This window comes from Pyxicephalus adspersus, chromosome 6 (assembly GCF_032062135.1).
Source record: "Pyxicephalus adspersus chromosome 6, UCB_Pads_2.0, whole genome shotgun sequence".
Classification (NCBI taxonomy): domain Eukaryota; kingdom Metazoa; phylum Chordata; class Amphibia; order Anura; family Pyxicephalidae; genus Pyxicephalus; species Pyxicephalus adspersus.
In genome coordinates, this window is record NC_092863.1 from 53001298 (window position 1) to 53012802 (window position 11505).

The 11505-nt window shown below is 35.6% G+C and overlaps 1 long non-coding RNA gene across 1 annotated transcript; it reads left to right on the top strand.

Moving 5' to 3' along the window:
• Positions 1–3283: 3283 nt before the first annotated feature.
• Positions 3284–10831, top strand: LOC140332546 (uncharacterized). The gene is made up of 2 exons (XR_011921164.1): positions 3284–3467; positions 10711–10831. It is a non-coding gene; the product is annotated as an uncharacterized lncRNA (long non-coding RNA).
• The last annotated feature ends 674 nt before the right edge of the window (positions 10832–11505 follow it).

The following is an 11505-nucleotide window of genomic DNA, read 5'->3' on the forward strand; positions in this document are numbered from 1 at the left end:
GTTCCTAGCTTCTAAACAGGATTGTATCAACAGGTGCCATTAAACTGAAGCAGTGGCCTTGTCCTGTTTGAGCAAAGCACAGGTGTGCATTATGATTTATGAAGAGTTCAGCAGGTTCATTCAGTTATCACTTTCTAAAAATACTTGGCTATCCAAAGATCAGATTGTCCCCAAATTCCCAGCTCTACATCCCTGCCACAGCTGAGACATACAGCATCCATTTCAGCTTTATGCTGAGCGGAGTCACTGGACTTTGTCAATAAGCCTAGCAGAGGCTCAGGCTGCAGATAACAGGAAAACAAGATGTGGAAATTGAAATGTTGCTTTATTAAAATAATAACTTATGCTTGGTTTGCATGAATACAGGGGCAGGTTTACTCTTTACAAGTAAAAAAGGATTAATATGTCAAGGATAGTTTACTCCAGGATTATCATTAAACACAATAAAGCAAAACACAAATTTTGGTCAAATTTTACTTATAAGCATAACCATGAGTGATATTTCATACAATGCTTTCCCTAAAAATAATGCAGCCAATTAAGTAGGAATTTGCAAAATTCATGCTTATTCTAAAGCTGTGTACAGACATGTAATTCCAGAGAATGGGCTTTTGTGATAATTTCCAGTAAAAGTAAAATGAATGAGTGCTGTACACACAGCTCTGTTTCATTCAATAGGAAAGGGAGGGGTAGGACAAGCAGAAGGCACCCCGCTGCATTCTCCTTTATAAGTAATTACAGCAGTTATCCCTGCATGGGCGTTTATAGATCCGCCGTGACGGATCACTAAATGACATTGGGGACCACTGTACTAGAAGTTAACCCAAGACAATTGTTTGTTTCAGGTGACAATTATTTAACATGTGTATATAAATCATTATTAGAAAAGCTAGAGAATTAGCATGGGAGCTGGAGGGCTACAAGGATTTGTTTAATGATTCCAATTAACCCCAGGACCTCCACCCAAATATGTACAAAACAGTTGAGCTAAACATAAGCTACACTTAAATAAATGTTTTGAAATTTTTCTGAGACTTCTATTTAATCTCATGTTTAATGTGAGGTTTCATTGCAAAAATCTGAAGACAGTCCTAAAGATAGTACTATGAGTACAAACAGTTAACTCTAAAGCCATCTGTTCATTTTTGGCTTATCAAATCAATGTCCATCATGTCATCATGTCCATCTACGCAACAATGCATTGTCTATATAGCTTAACATGAGTGTTAGGCTAGGTGTACACTATGTAATTTACTTGAAATGATATTTTTAATAGATAATACAATTGTAATTACAATCATTTTAAAATGATTTTTTTTCAGTTGACTACAAGTATTTCAATGCACCATCCATTTGTTTGATATTGGATCATTTTGTCATTATATCTAATTACCATATTGATCACAACATTGATCCAGTGATCTCAATTCCCATACAATGGACACCCTACCCAAAAATCCACAATTACAATTATACATAAATGATTTCATACTTTAATCTAAACACTCATCTAAAACAAAACTATATATTGCATAGTATGTAACTACATCCATAGGGTACCTGGAGGTGCCTGCAGGCATAGTCTAATACATGGTAGACCAAAGCCTGGAGAAATTTTATATGGAAATATTCAGTCCATATAAAGTAATATTCAGTTCTTAAAGTTGTGCTTGGTCCTGCTATTCTTTTTTGCAAAACACTGGTCTATTCTTCTGATGCCATTGAGCAATTGTATTACTCGGTGTTGTTATTTGCATACTTAAACTTGTTGAGTTTTGGGTCTCTTGGAAAGATCTACAGAGTATCTTAGCATATCTGCAGGCACCTCTTTATAGGTTCACTTTAATTATTACGAACGTTTGTTTTTTTCAACCTCTGAGAGTAATCTCACCACATTACCACAAAGCCCATAAGGGAAACGCATACAGCAGTGCAAATCCCCGAGGGAGGTACAGCTGTTATTCCGTTGTTGTTTTGAGAAGGTCCAAATTACTGGTCTTTTGCACCTGAAGAACTCATTGATTTCAAAGCATAGCCTTTAGCATGCATTGTTCTGTTTAGGATTCGACAAGCAAGCTGAATGTTTGACTGTGCATTGAATATTTTTCTTACAGCCTAAAGGAATCTCATGTATGACTGACCACTTTCTCTGCCTTTGGTGACTGAAACAGTGTAAAGATTTTCCTGTTTGAGCACAAATGAGCTTATCAGAGTCTCCTAATTATAATAAGTCTGTTCAGGAAAAGCAGTCATATAACCCCATCACACGAAAAGGTCAATGAGATTTGCCCTGAGAAACACTGCAGAAAAATATTTCAGTAATATGCAGAAAATTAAAGCCATAAGCAAAACACACAAACGTAATATTTTATGTGGAATTCATTATAAATAGCAAAATATTTATACATATTACATAAAAATGTTTACATTTTATTAGAATTACATGTAATTTGTTACATTGTATAGCTAAGAAAGTCGGAGATAAAGTGAAATATTTTAGCCAAAAGGGTCCAACCATTACTAAATATTAAAATACATGGCCATTTTCTGTACCATTACAGTGGCCAATATATTACAAATAATTTCCGGGGATGCTTTGAGGTCTCTGAAGACCTTTACCAATATATAATTGCAATTATGACAAGTTAATTACACTGGAATATAGGTGCTTTTTTATTTTAAATGGCTTTCATTCGAAAATATTAGTTTTACAAGCCTAGAGAACGTGAATGGTTTGTTGCAGATGGCAACAAAATTGGTAAGAACAAGCAATATGAAGCAGTTTTCAGCCAGACTGCTATGTCCCTCTTCACATGTATACAGTGACTTTTTTTTTCCAACAAAACAATGCTGCTGCCTTGACTCCACAAACCTGATCACACATGTATGTAGTGAAACGTCTCTTGGTAGATGTAGATCTGGGGGTGTGCCTACTGTAGGCCAATATGAACTGAGCTCACATGGGACTTACCTGTGATCACCAGTGTGGCACCCTTGTGGTACGCCTATTGCCACCAAATTATTCCTAAAATCTGTTTATGTATTTTTCCCTATTAGATATATAGATTGGAAGTGAAAACATGAATATTTAGATATGACTGGTAGCTGTGAAAGAATAAATAAAACTCATCTTTACACCTGTATTTAAAGAAAATGGAGGGCTCAGACATATATGAAGTTATTTCACAAGATGGCACAATGAAAGCAATGTTGATTGGAAATTGTATGGCTGATAAATGTTGTGACTGATTTATATTGTCACTTCCTACAGAAAACACCTTTACATGAACCTGTACATCACTCCATGATTGTCTACCTAACAGACTTGTTCTGTTCTATGCATGTTCTATAGTCGGATTCTGCATGGTTCATGGATTCTGCATAGTTCCTGGCCAATATGACTCTGCATGGACCCAGAAGTCAGGAGGAAGCTGCAGGGACCTCTTCTCTAGAGCAGCTTCATTAGGGTAAGAACACTAAAGCATCAACTGGTACCAATGCAATGTAATCACAAATGTAAAGGGCACAACCAATGATCTCTACAATGTCATATTCACTCTATAAGCTAATATATCTAATATTTGTGAGTATATTGGCTGAAAAATGTATTCACCAAGATCACATGGCTGTGACGCTTCTTTGCCCCCATGTCTTACTAAAGCTGAGAGTCAGTATAATATTTTCCTCTGCCTGTCGATGAGGAAGCTGAGACATATTTTAGATGTTTCCCATAACACCTCCACTGGCTACAAATAAATGTCCCAGCCTCAATGTTTTATGGCTTGCATGCTACTTCTTTTTTAATATGAGTTCACTGGCGAAAGTAACGGCACGTTACAGGGAGAACTAAAGTCAAAGGAGAAACACACAACAGGACGGAAATAGAATTGGTGTAAATTTGGTGACGTGTTCAAAAATTGGACTAGCCTGTTCCAAATGTAACTTCAATGGCATCTAAGCAATTAAAACACAATCACAGGGATGTCTTATTCTTCAAGTAAATGTCTAACTTCTTCTGGTAACATTACACTAGTATCATGTATATCTGCAATAATTAATTAATTTTGAGATAAAATTAAGGCAAGCATTTACAGGGACACTTTGTACAGTAATGTCCAACTGCTTTTGGCAGAGAAACACAGTCCAAGCTTTCTGCTCTTAGAATAATAGAATTCTTGAAGAGTTGAGGCTTACACCTTTTTTGCTGTTGCTATGCATAATCAGGTTTGTTATTTGCACATCGGAAAGAATATAGGATAATTGGAGTTTCTTTGAGGACAGAAATGTATCCAGTAAAAAAAAATGAAATGCATTTCACCATCAAATTTTATTTAATACAACTACAACTTGAATTTGTTAAATCTGACATATAATTTCAGATAGGTTGATTCTTTATACCCACCCCCAGACAGGAATAACATAGGAGGAACAAATAATGGTACTAAGGCAGAGGAAAGGAGTAATAAACAGTCTGTGTGTGTGTGTGTGTGTGTGTGTGTACACTATTGTTTCAGTGTGTTCTCATGCTTGTGAGTTTAATAATTTTACCCCATTTTATTTAAAAGAGAATGGTCACCGAGATCTGAGCAGGGGATTTTACAGTGCACATAAGAAAAGATGAATCAAGCAATAAATGCATGAATTTCACATTCTGTCTTTGGAAAGGTTGTGGTCAATAATTTCATGCCCATTTCCCCATGCCAATAAGGGACCCTGTGTGTTATATTGGTGAAGACAAGACCATGTTCTACTACTGATGTTGTGTATGTATGTATATATATATATATATATATATATATATATATATATTTGTAATCTCTGTTGAAGATAGAATGGCAGGAAATTCCTGTTCTAAAATGTTCCTAGCATGTTTGGCTCTAAGAATGACACTGACTTCAGTGCAAGGCCGAAGGGGGATTTCTCTGAATTTTAGAATATCAGAGGGAACCCTGCAGGAGGCGAGAGATGAAGAGAGATACTCAGCAGCATTCTTAAACAGTTCTGTCATTCTTTTCAGGAATCATCTATTTCCTCCCTACCAACATAAATTGCTACTTTAATAAATAAGTCCGCCTGCACCCCATAGTTCGCACTGCACGTTTATTTTCACTTTGTTGTGCAAGTGCCTATAATTAAAAAACCATAGGCAATATGACTTTGCTTTGTTCTTATAATCTCATTTAACCTGTCAAGACCTCCCTATTGGCCAAGTAAACCTGCTGCAGTCTGTGAGCAAACTTCCATAGTGGTTAGAAACACACTGCTGCTTGTAGGATGTGTAAATGTGCTCAATTCTCAGATCATATCATGCTGGAGCAACAGTGCCTCCAAGTGGCAGCACAGTATAATTACCGACTGACCATGAGCTAAAAAAGGACAAATATTTATCTAAACCCATTAAGTTTACATTTTTTCAAATTCTTTGTTCATGTGCTGTAATTCACTGTAATTTTAATCATTAGAAACAGAATGGCTAGAATATAATATACTTCAGCTAATGTGTTTCACTCAAAGGCTCTCTTTTGGTTATGTAAGCAAATTTGGAGCCTTTGTATGTCCGGTACCTGGTAGTAAATTTTAATCATAAAATGTTAAGCTACAAAAGGTAATTTGCTTATAAAGCGTTTATGAAGCATTAGAATATGCCTATAGATACTCAATTCTTTTCTTCACCAGGCCTGGATTTAAATTTTATGCATCACATTACGTATGCTGATCCACAAATTTGGATCTTGGAAGACACAAAATAACTTTTGAAATAATATACAGTGCATGCTATAAAAGTTACTAAAACTCTTTTCTAGTCATAACATGATATAGATTGATGTATAACTGATATAAACTGGTGTAATCTATTACATACTTTTCTAGTTTTACATGCTTAACTGAAGCTGGTTATGATTTTCTAAAACACCTAAAATTCCAACGTGTTGGTTGGCTGATTGTTTTTTCCAGAAGTCTTTACAGAGCTTGAGATGAAGTTTCAGGCATCTCCAGCTGTGGTTTAGGTTTGCTGCAACAAGTCATTCATTTTTTTTGTGATATACTGGCCACACAATGAAGCCGGAGTGCACGTTTTCCATTTTAATAGCACTGGGACCAATCTTGTCTCAGGATCTATAAAGCAGAATCAAGTAAGAATAAGCTTCTTCTTTTTGTTTTATACTAGCAACACAATTGGGATTGTCGCCAATGTGTTAGAGATGTTGATGACATTGCCAATTTTAAAATATTTCCTGTGTGTTGCTATCAAACAAGCTGGTATTGATCAGATCACAATTGTCGCCCTGGCAAAGCTTGCAGGGCTCATGGGAAAAGGGGGATCTCCCTAATCAGACACATATAAAAAATATTCTTCAGACTGTATCAGCTCATATCCTGGTTCATATGACACCTGTCAAAGAGATAGGACTTTGGTAGATTTCATCTCACTTCTTGTGTGTGTGGGCAAGGATAGAATTCCCAGGCGGGCAGAGACAGCATAAAGAAGCTGACCCCATACTACCTCTCACACACACTCTATCACAAAAACCTTGGAAAGTTCTGCATTTTTTTCAATTATCCCTTTGCCACTTTACTAATCATCAATATCTGCACTGTGACATTAATCAGTTGCAGTGATTCAGTATGAATGCAATAATGTGTTCTGCTTATGGTAAGTCCTAATAGTTTTTGTACCTTTGTACCTGTTTACATATTGGTCTGGCACTACTTAGCAGGGACAATGCGTAGCATATTTCTGCGGAGACAATAACTCAGCATTGCCTTTGCGATCTACTGGTAGTTCGCAATCCACCTGTTGGGCACCCCTGGTCTAAGGAAACAGAATCTTGATTTTGTACTTGTCCTTGTACTTGTTTATATTTAGCTATTTTGTCTATTTCAATCAAGTTGACAAAAGTTATGACAGTGAGTCCTCATTAGTATACCAGTGGTTATTAGTATAAAGAAAAAGATTAGATCACTTGTTTTTATTCTGTACCTGTGCTGATATTTCAGTTTTGCTAGCTTCTGGGGTGGTAACCATTGACAGTTTATGATATTTCTCAGGGACACCATTTGTAAGACTTCTGTATTTCAGTTTATGGAACTTCATCCCTGCGGACTACATTGAAGGCAATGAGGGTGGTGCTGCAGGAATTAGAAAGGGTAATGGAGATGATCCAAGTTATAGACAAAAACAAATTTATTAATTATAGCGCAGAGAAATCACTGTTGTAATATACCAACTCCTAACATCTCTCTAAAGGCTTCACATATAGCAAAAATATCACTTTTGTTTGGACAAACCCTTTAAGCCCTGTGCTGTCTTAAAGAGGCTTTGGGCTCTACATGACAGGCGTACTATGCATTAAATAACAGTTGTCCGAACTTGTAAGTTTTGAGTAAGGCCCTGCAACAATTTCATGTCTAAGGTAACAGATCTTGAAGATAGACAGGTTTAAAGTCTTAACAAATTGGAGCAAATTAAGGAATGCCTGATAGAAATACTTGAGGAACTCAGCTGTTTCCATTCACAGCTGGAGCTAAAAAAACATTTGCAGAAGATGAATTTGTGGAAGAAGCATTTGTAGAAGGTCAAATCATGGATAAACCATTTGTAGAAGGTCTGACCATGGAAAACAATCCTTGAACACCTATGGTCTGCTATAAACTGCTAAAAGCTGTTGAGAATGATTCTAGGTAAAGTGTTTCTAAACATGCTGTCAGCTTGCAATTTTTTTCTCTGTGTTTTCATTGCTTTACATATGCTTTCTGATCATCAACTAAAAGGCATATGCTGCATAAAATTGTTTTATGGCTTCTGGCATCCTAAGAATTGAATCAACCAGTTAAAAGGAGCAACATCTTATTTTTTACTTTTATCGCAAAGGTTATCCACTTGTTAGTGCGAGATTTACAACTTTTATTGTGCTGTACTTGCATTCTGCTATAAAACTAGAGTACTCTTGTAAAATGTCTCACTTGTCTCCTGGAAGATGCACTACTGTTCAGTGCAGTCACCACCTTTCAATGAAAGTAAAAAGAAAATATCTTGGTGTTCCTCTAACCCTTTCATGACCAGGACTCATTGAAGTATAGATTATTTTAGTAACCTGACAATACTTTATGGCTAACTAGTCTCTGAGTGTTTCAGGTGTGCATACCAGCATTTGATATATTAATAAGAAAAGACTTGTGCTGTGACAACACTTTAAAAGATGTGATTGTCCTTAGGTGACCATTGACCATAGATGGCCCAGTAATATAATTGTTGATAATGTTTAGTGATGTCTATATAGGGTATATGCCTGATAGCTATTGTCAAAAAGACAGAAATTCATGGGAAATAAGTTTTTTTTACAAATCTTAACAGAACAAAAAGCAAAGGTAAAATTTCCAATGGGGACATTTGTGCTGCTGCTCAGGGTTTAAGAGGCGACTTCCCTTATTTGCGTAAAAATTTTGCTCCATTCTTGTTGTGTTTAAAATAGGAAGTAAAAAAAAATAGAAAAAACTTTACTAACCAGTGACATGAGTGAATAATTAAATATAGCAATAGAGTGTAAGAGTAAAGAATATGTAATGTACTATTTAGTGTATATAGTACACATATCAGAAGAATGTAAAGTACAGCACAGCCAACAGAGTACAATGATATTTAAAGAATAGCCCAGTGTACAGAATGCAGCAGTTAGGTATATGTTTTATGAGCCGACAGGACTGAAGCATTTAAAATGTGACAATAAAGGTTCTGCACCATACAGTCAGACCGCCAGAAGTCATACACACGACCTCCAAGTTCTGTATGTTATTCTGTACATTGCACATGTGATTTCAGGAATAACGTAGAACTGTGTGCAAAATGTGCAAGTAAGCAGTGAATATTTGCACTTTATGACAGACACCTGCATTTTTGTCCTCTTTTGAACTCTTACTCCTCTACAAAAAGTGTTGGCTTCAAGTTGTGCACCTTCTGCAATAAGAGGAATAAATACAGAGACATGGTTTAGGGTCAGTAAGCATCACCTACGCATATGTTTTTAAGCATTACTTATGGACAATTTGAAGTATCTTCACCATTCATTTAGGTGTCTTTTTACCATTTCATGGGCAGAATTTAAGTCTTGACTTTTTTATATGAATTTACTTAAAGCGATCTAGTTTATGAAATTTAACCCACAAAAATTGTACATTTTTGTGTGTTTGTGTGCATGATGTATATTGCATGTTATAAAAAAAATAATTTACAGGCTTTCTTATTTCAAAAAATCAACAATGTGTTTTAGGTAATTTCCAGACCTAAAATTCATATTTAACATGTCAGGAAACAAAAAAAGGAAAATGCTCAGACCCTGTAATAATCAAAAAAAGTAGTCTGAGGTGCTGTTAGTATACAGTGAAATAAATTGAAATACAATTACAATTCCAAGACAAATACTATTGTATAAGCTGCAAACAAAGGCTCTAAAAATTACCAACACTTAAAACAAAGGGATTTTCCAGAACTAGAATTTATGTATGTCTTATAGTGGGTTTTTTTAGGAAAGGTTGTCAAGGGTATTACATTTGTGTGACAATAGCTTATCTAGGGCTAAAAATTACCATTAAAAATGGTACCACACTGTAAATCCAATTGAATGTTGCATGTTCTCACATCACTAAATGAAGCGATAATAAACATAGCAAATAATGCTGCCTTCATACATAGAATATTCAAAGAAAGAAGTTTGTTTTTTTTAATTATTAACACATGCCTAGATTTCTATACATCAAGCTGATTACTTTTTTCTTGTATATCTAAAAATAGCGTTGAAAAGACTTGACTTTTCTTTGGAATAATTGATTTATTTAAATCATAGCTGTACACAGTGGAGACAGCCACTGGTATAATATTAGCTTACCAATACAATACACAACCAATGAAGTTGCTGCACTAAGTAACCCTCTGTGTAAGATATTATATGCAGGTGTCATGTTTATGAGATTTGTACGATTAAAAGTGCATAAAAATGTCTTCCATGTATCTTGAAAAAGAGAAATGTGTTGCCATTATTACTTTTTTGTGCTTTGCTCTTTGTTCTTTGTGTGGATGAGGAACAAATCTGCTGTGTGAATGTGATTGGGCCAAAGCTGGGCTGACCTTCAAGTGGTTAAGCTTATACAAAAGCAATTAGATTCCTCAGAATGAGCATAGTTAGGTCTATTTGGGATCCAGACTGTCCAATATAGTAATACAAATATTAAATTAAATTAGAAAGAATAAAGTGGAAAGAGCAAACATTTATATAGTTATATTAAGGACACCTCTGGAAAAATCTCTGGAGCATTTTGATTGGACATGTTTACACAGACATTTTTTGGTAGGTACAAACTGCTCCAACAAATCTGATTTGAAGAGTGTTCTTAAGAAGTGCTGGATTCTAAAATGTAATTGGTGGATTGGTTGTTTGTGAAAGATTACATTGTCTCCAGTTAGAGAGTGTCAAGACTCCTTATGTGGATTCAAATGCTGCAGAATCTTCATATGGAACTTATAGTGCTTAGAGCCTCAATAGTGTGTTCCATAGTCATGGTTTTAGTTAATGCTACTTCTTGGGAAATTCCAAGCACAACTATACATGATTGTCTTTAGTTCTATGGAAAAAGTACTTAGAGGATACATGCTAAAAAAACGTTATTTTGCTCTTCCTTTCATTAACTCTGATTCTGTTTTTTATTCCCATTTAGTTCTCCACTACGACATCTGTTTTCAGATGATCCTCTTCTAAATCAAAATTTAGAAGCTGTTTGTGAAAAACTTTTTTCATTGACAACATTCTTCTTCATTAAACACAATTGCTTCAGTTCATTGAAATTTGTAGACATTTGTTTATAAATAGCTCTCTAAAATTCCTGCAACAGTACATTGCGACATCCATTATGTCATAGATAGCTGATATAATTTTCATACTTTAAGATGCAATTTTGAATAGACTTTAGCTATGGCAAAAACGCACATTTGACTTCAGAATACTTTGGTATACAGAGGGGTCCAATGACAACTCAAAGACTGCAAGGTGCCCAATTCCTGTGGCTCAAAACAGGGCAAATCACCATCTCCCCACCACCATGCTTGACAAATGGTATGAGGTGTTTTTGCTGAAATGTTGTGTTTGGTTTTGGCCAAACATTACCACTTTGGTGTTGTCTGTCCAAAAGGCATTGCTCCAGAAGTCTTGTGTTTTGTTCAGATGCAACTGTGCAAACCTAATCCATGCCATGTTCTTTTTAGAAGAGGCTTTCTCCCGACAAACCTTCCGAACAAACCATAGTGGTTCAGTCTTCTAATTTTACTGTCATAAACTTTAACATTAAACATGCTAACTAAGGCCTGTAGAGTCTGAGTTGTAGCTTCTGGGCTTTTCCATTTTCTCCGGGTACTCCATAGTCTGTCCTTGGGGTGAATTATTGGAACACCCACTCCTGGGAAGTTAGGCAGCTGTCTTAAATGTTTTCCATTTGTGAATAAACAATTTCTCTGTT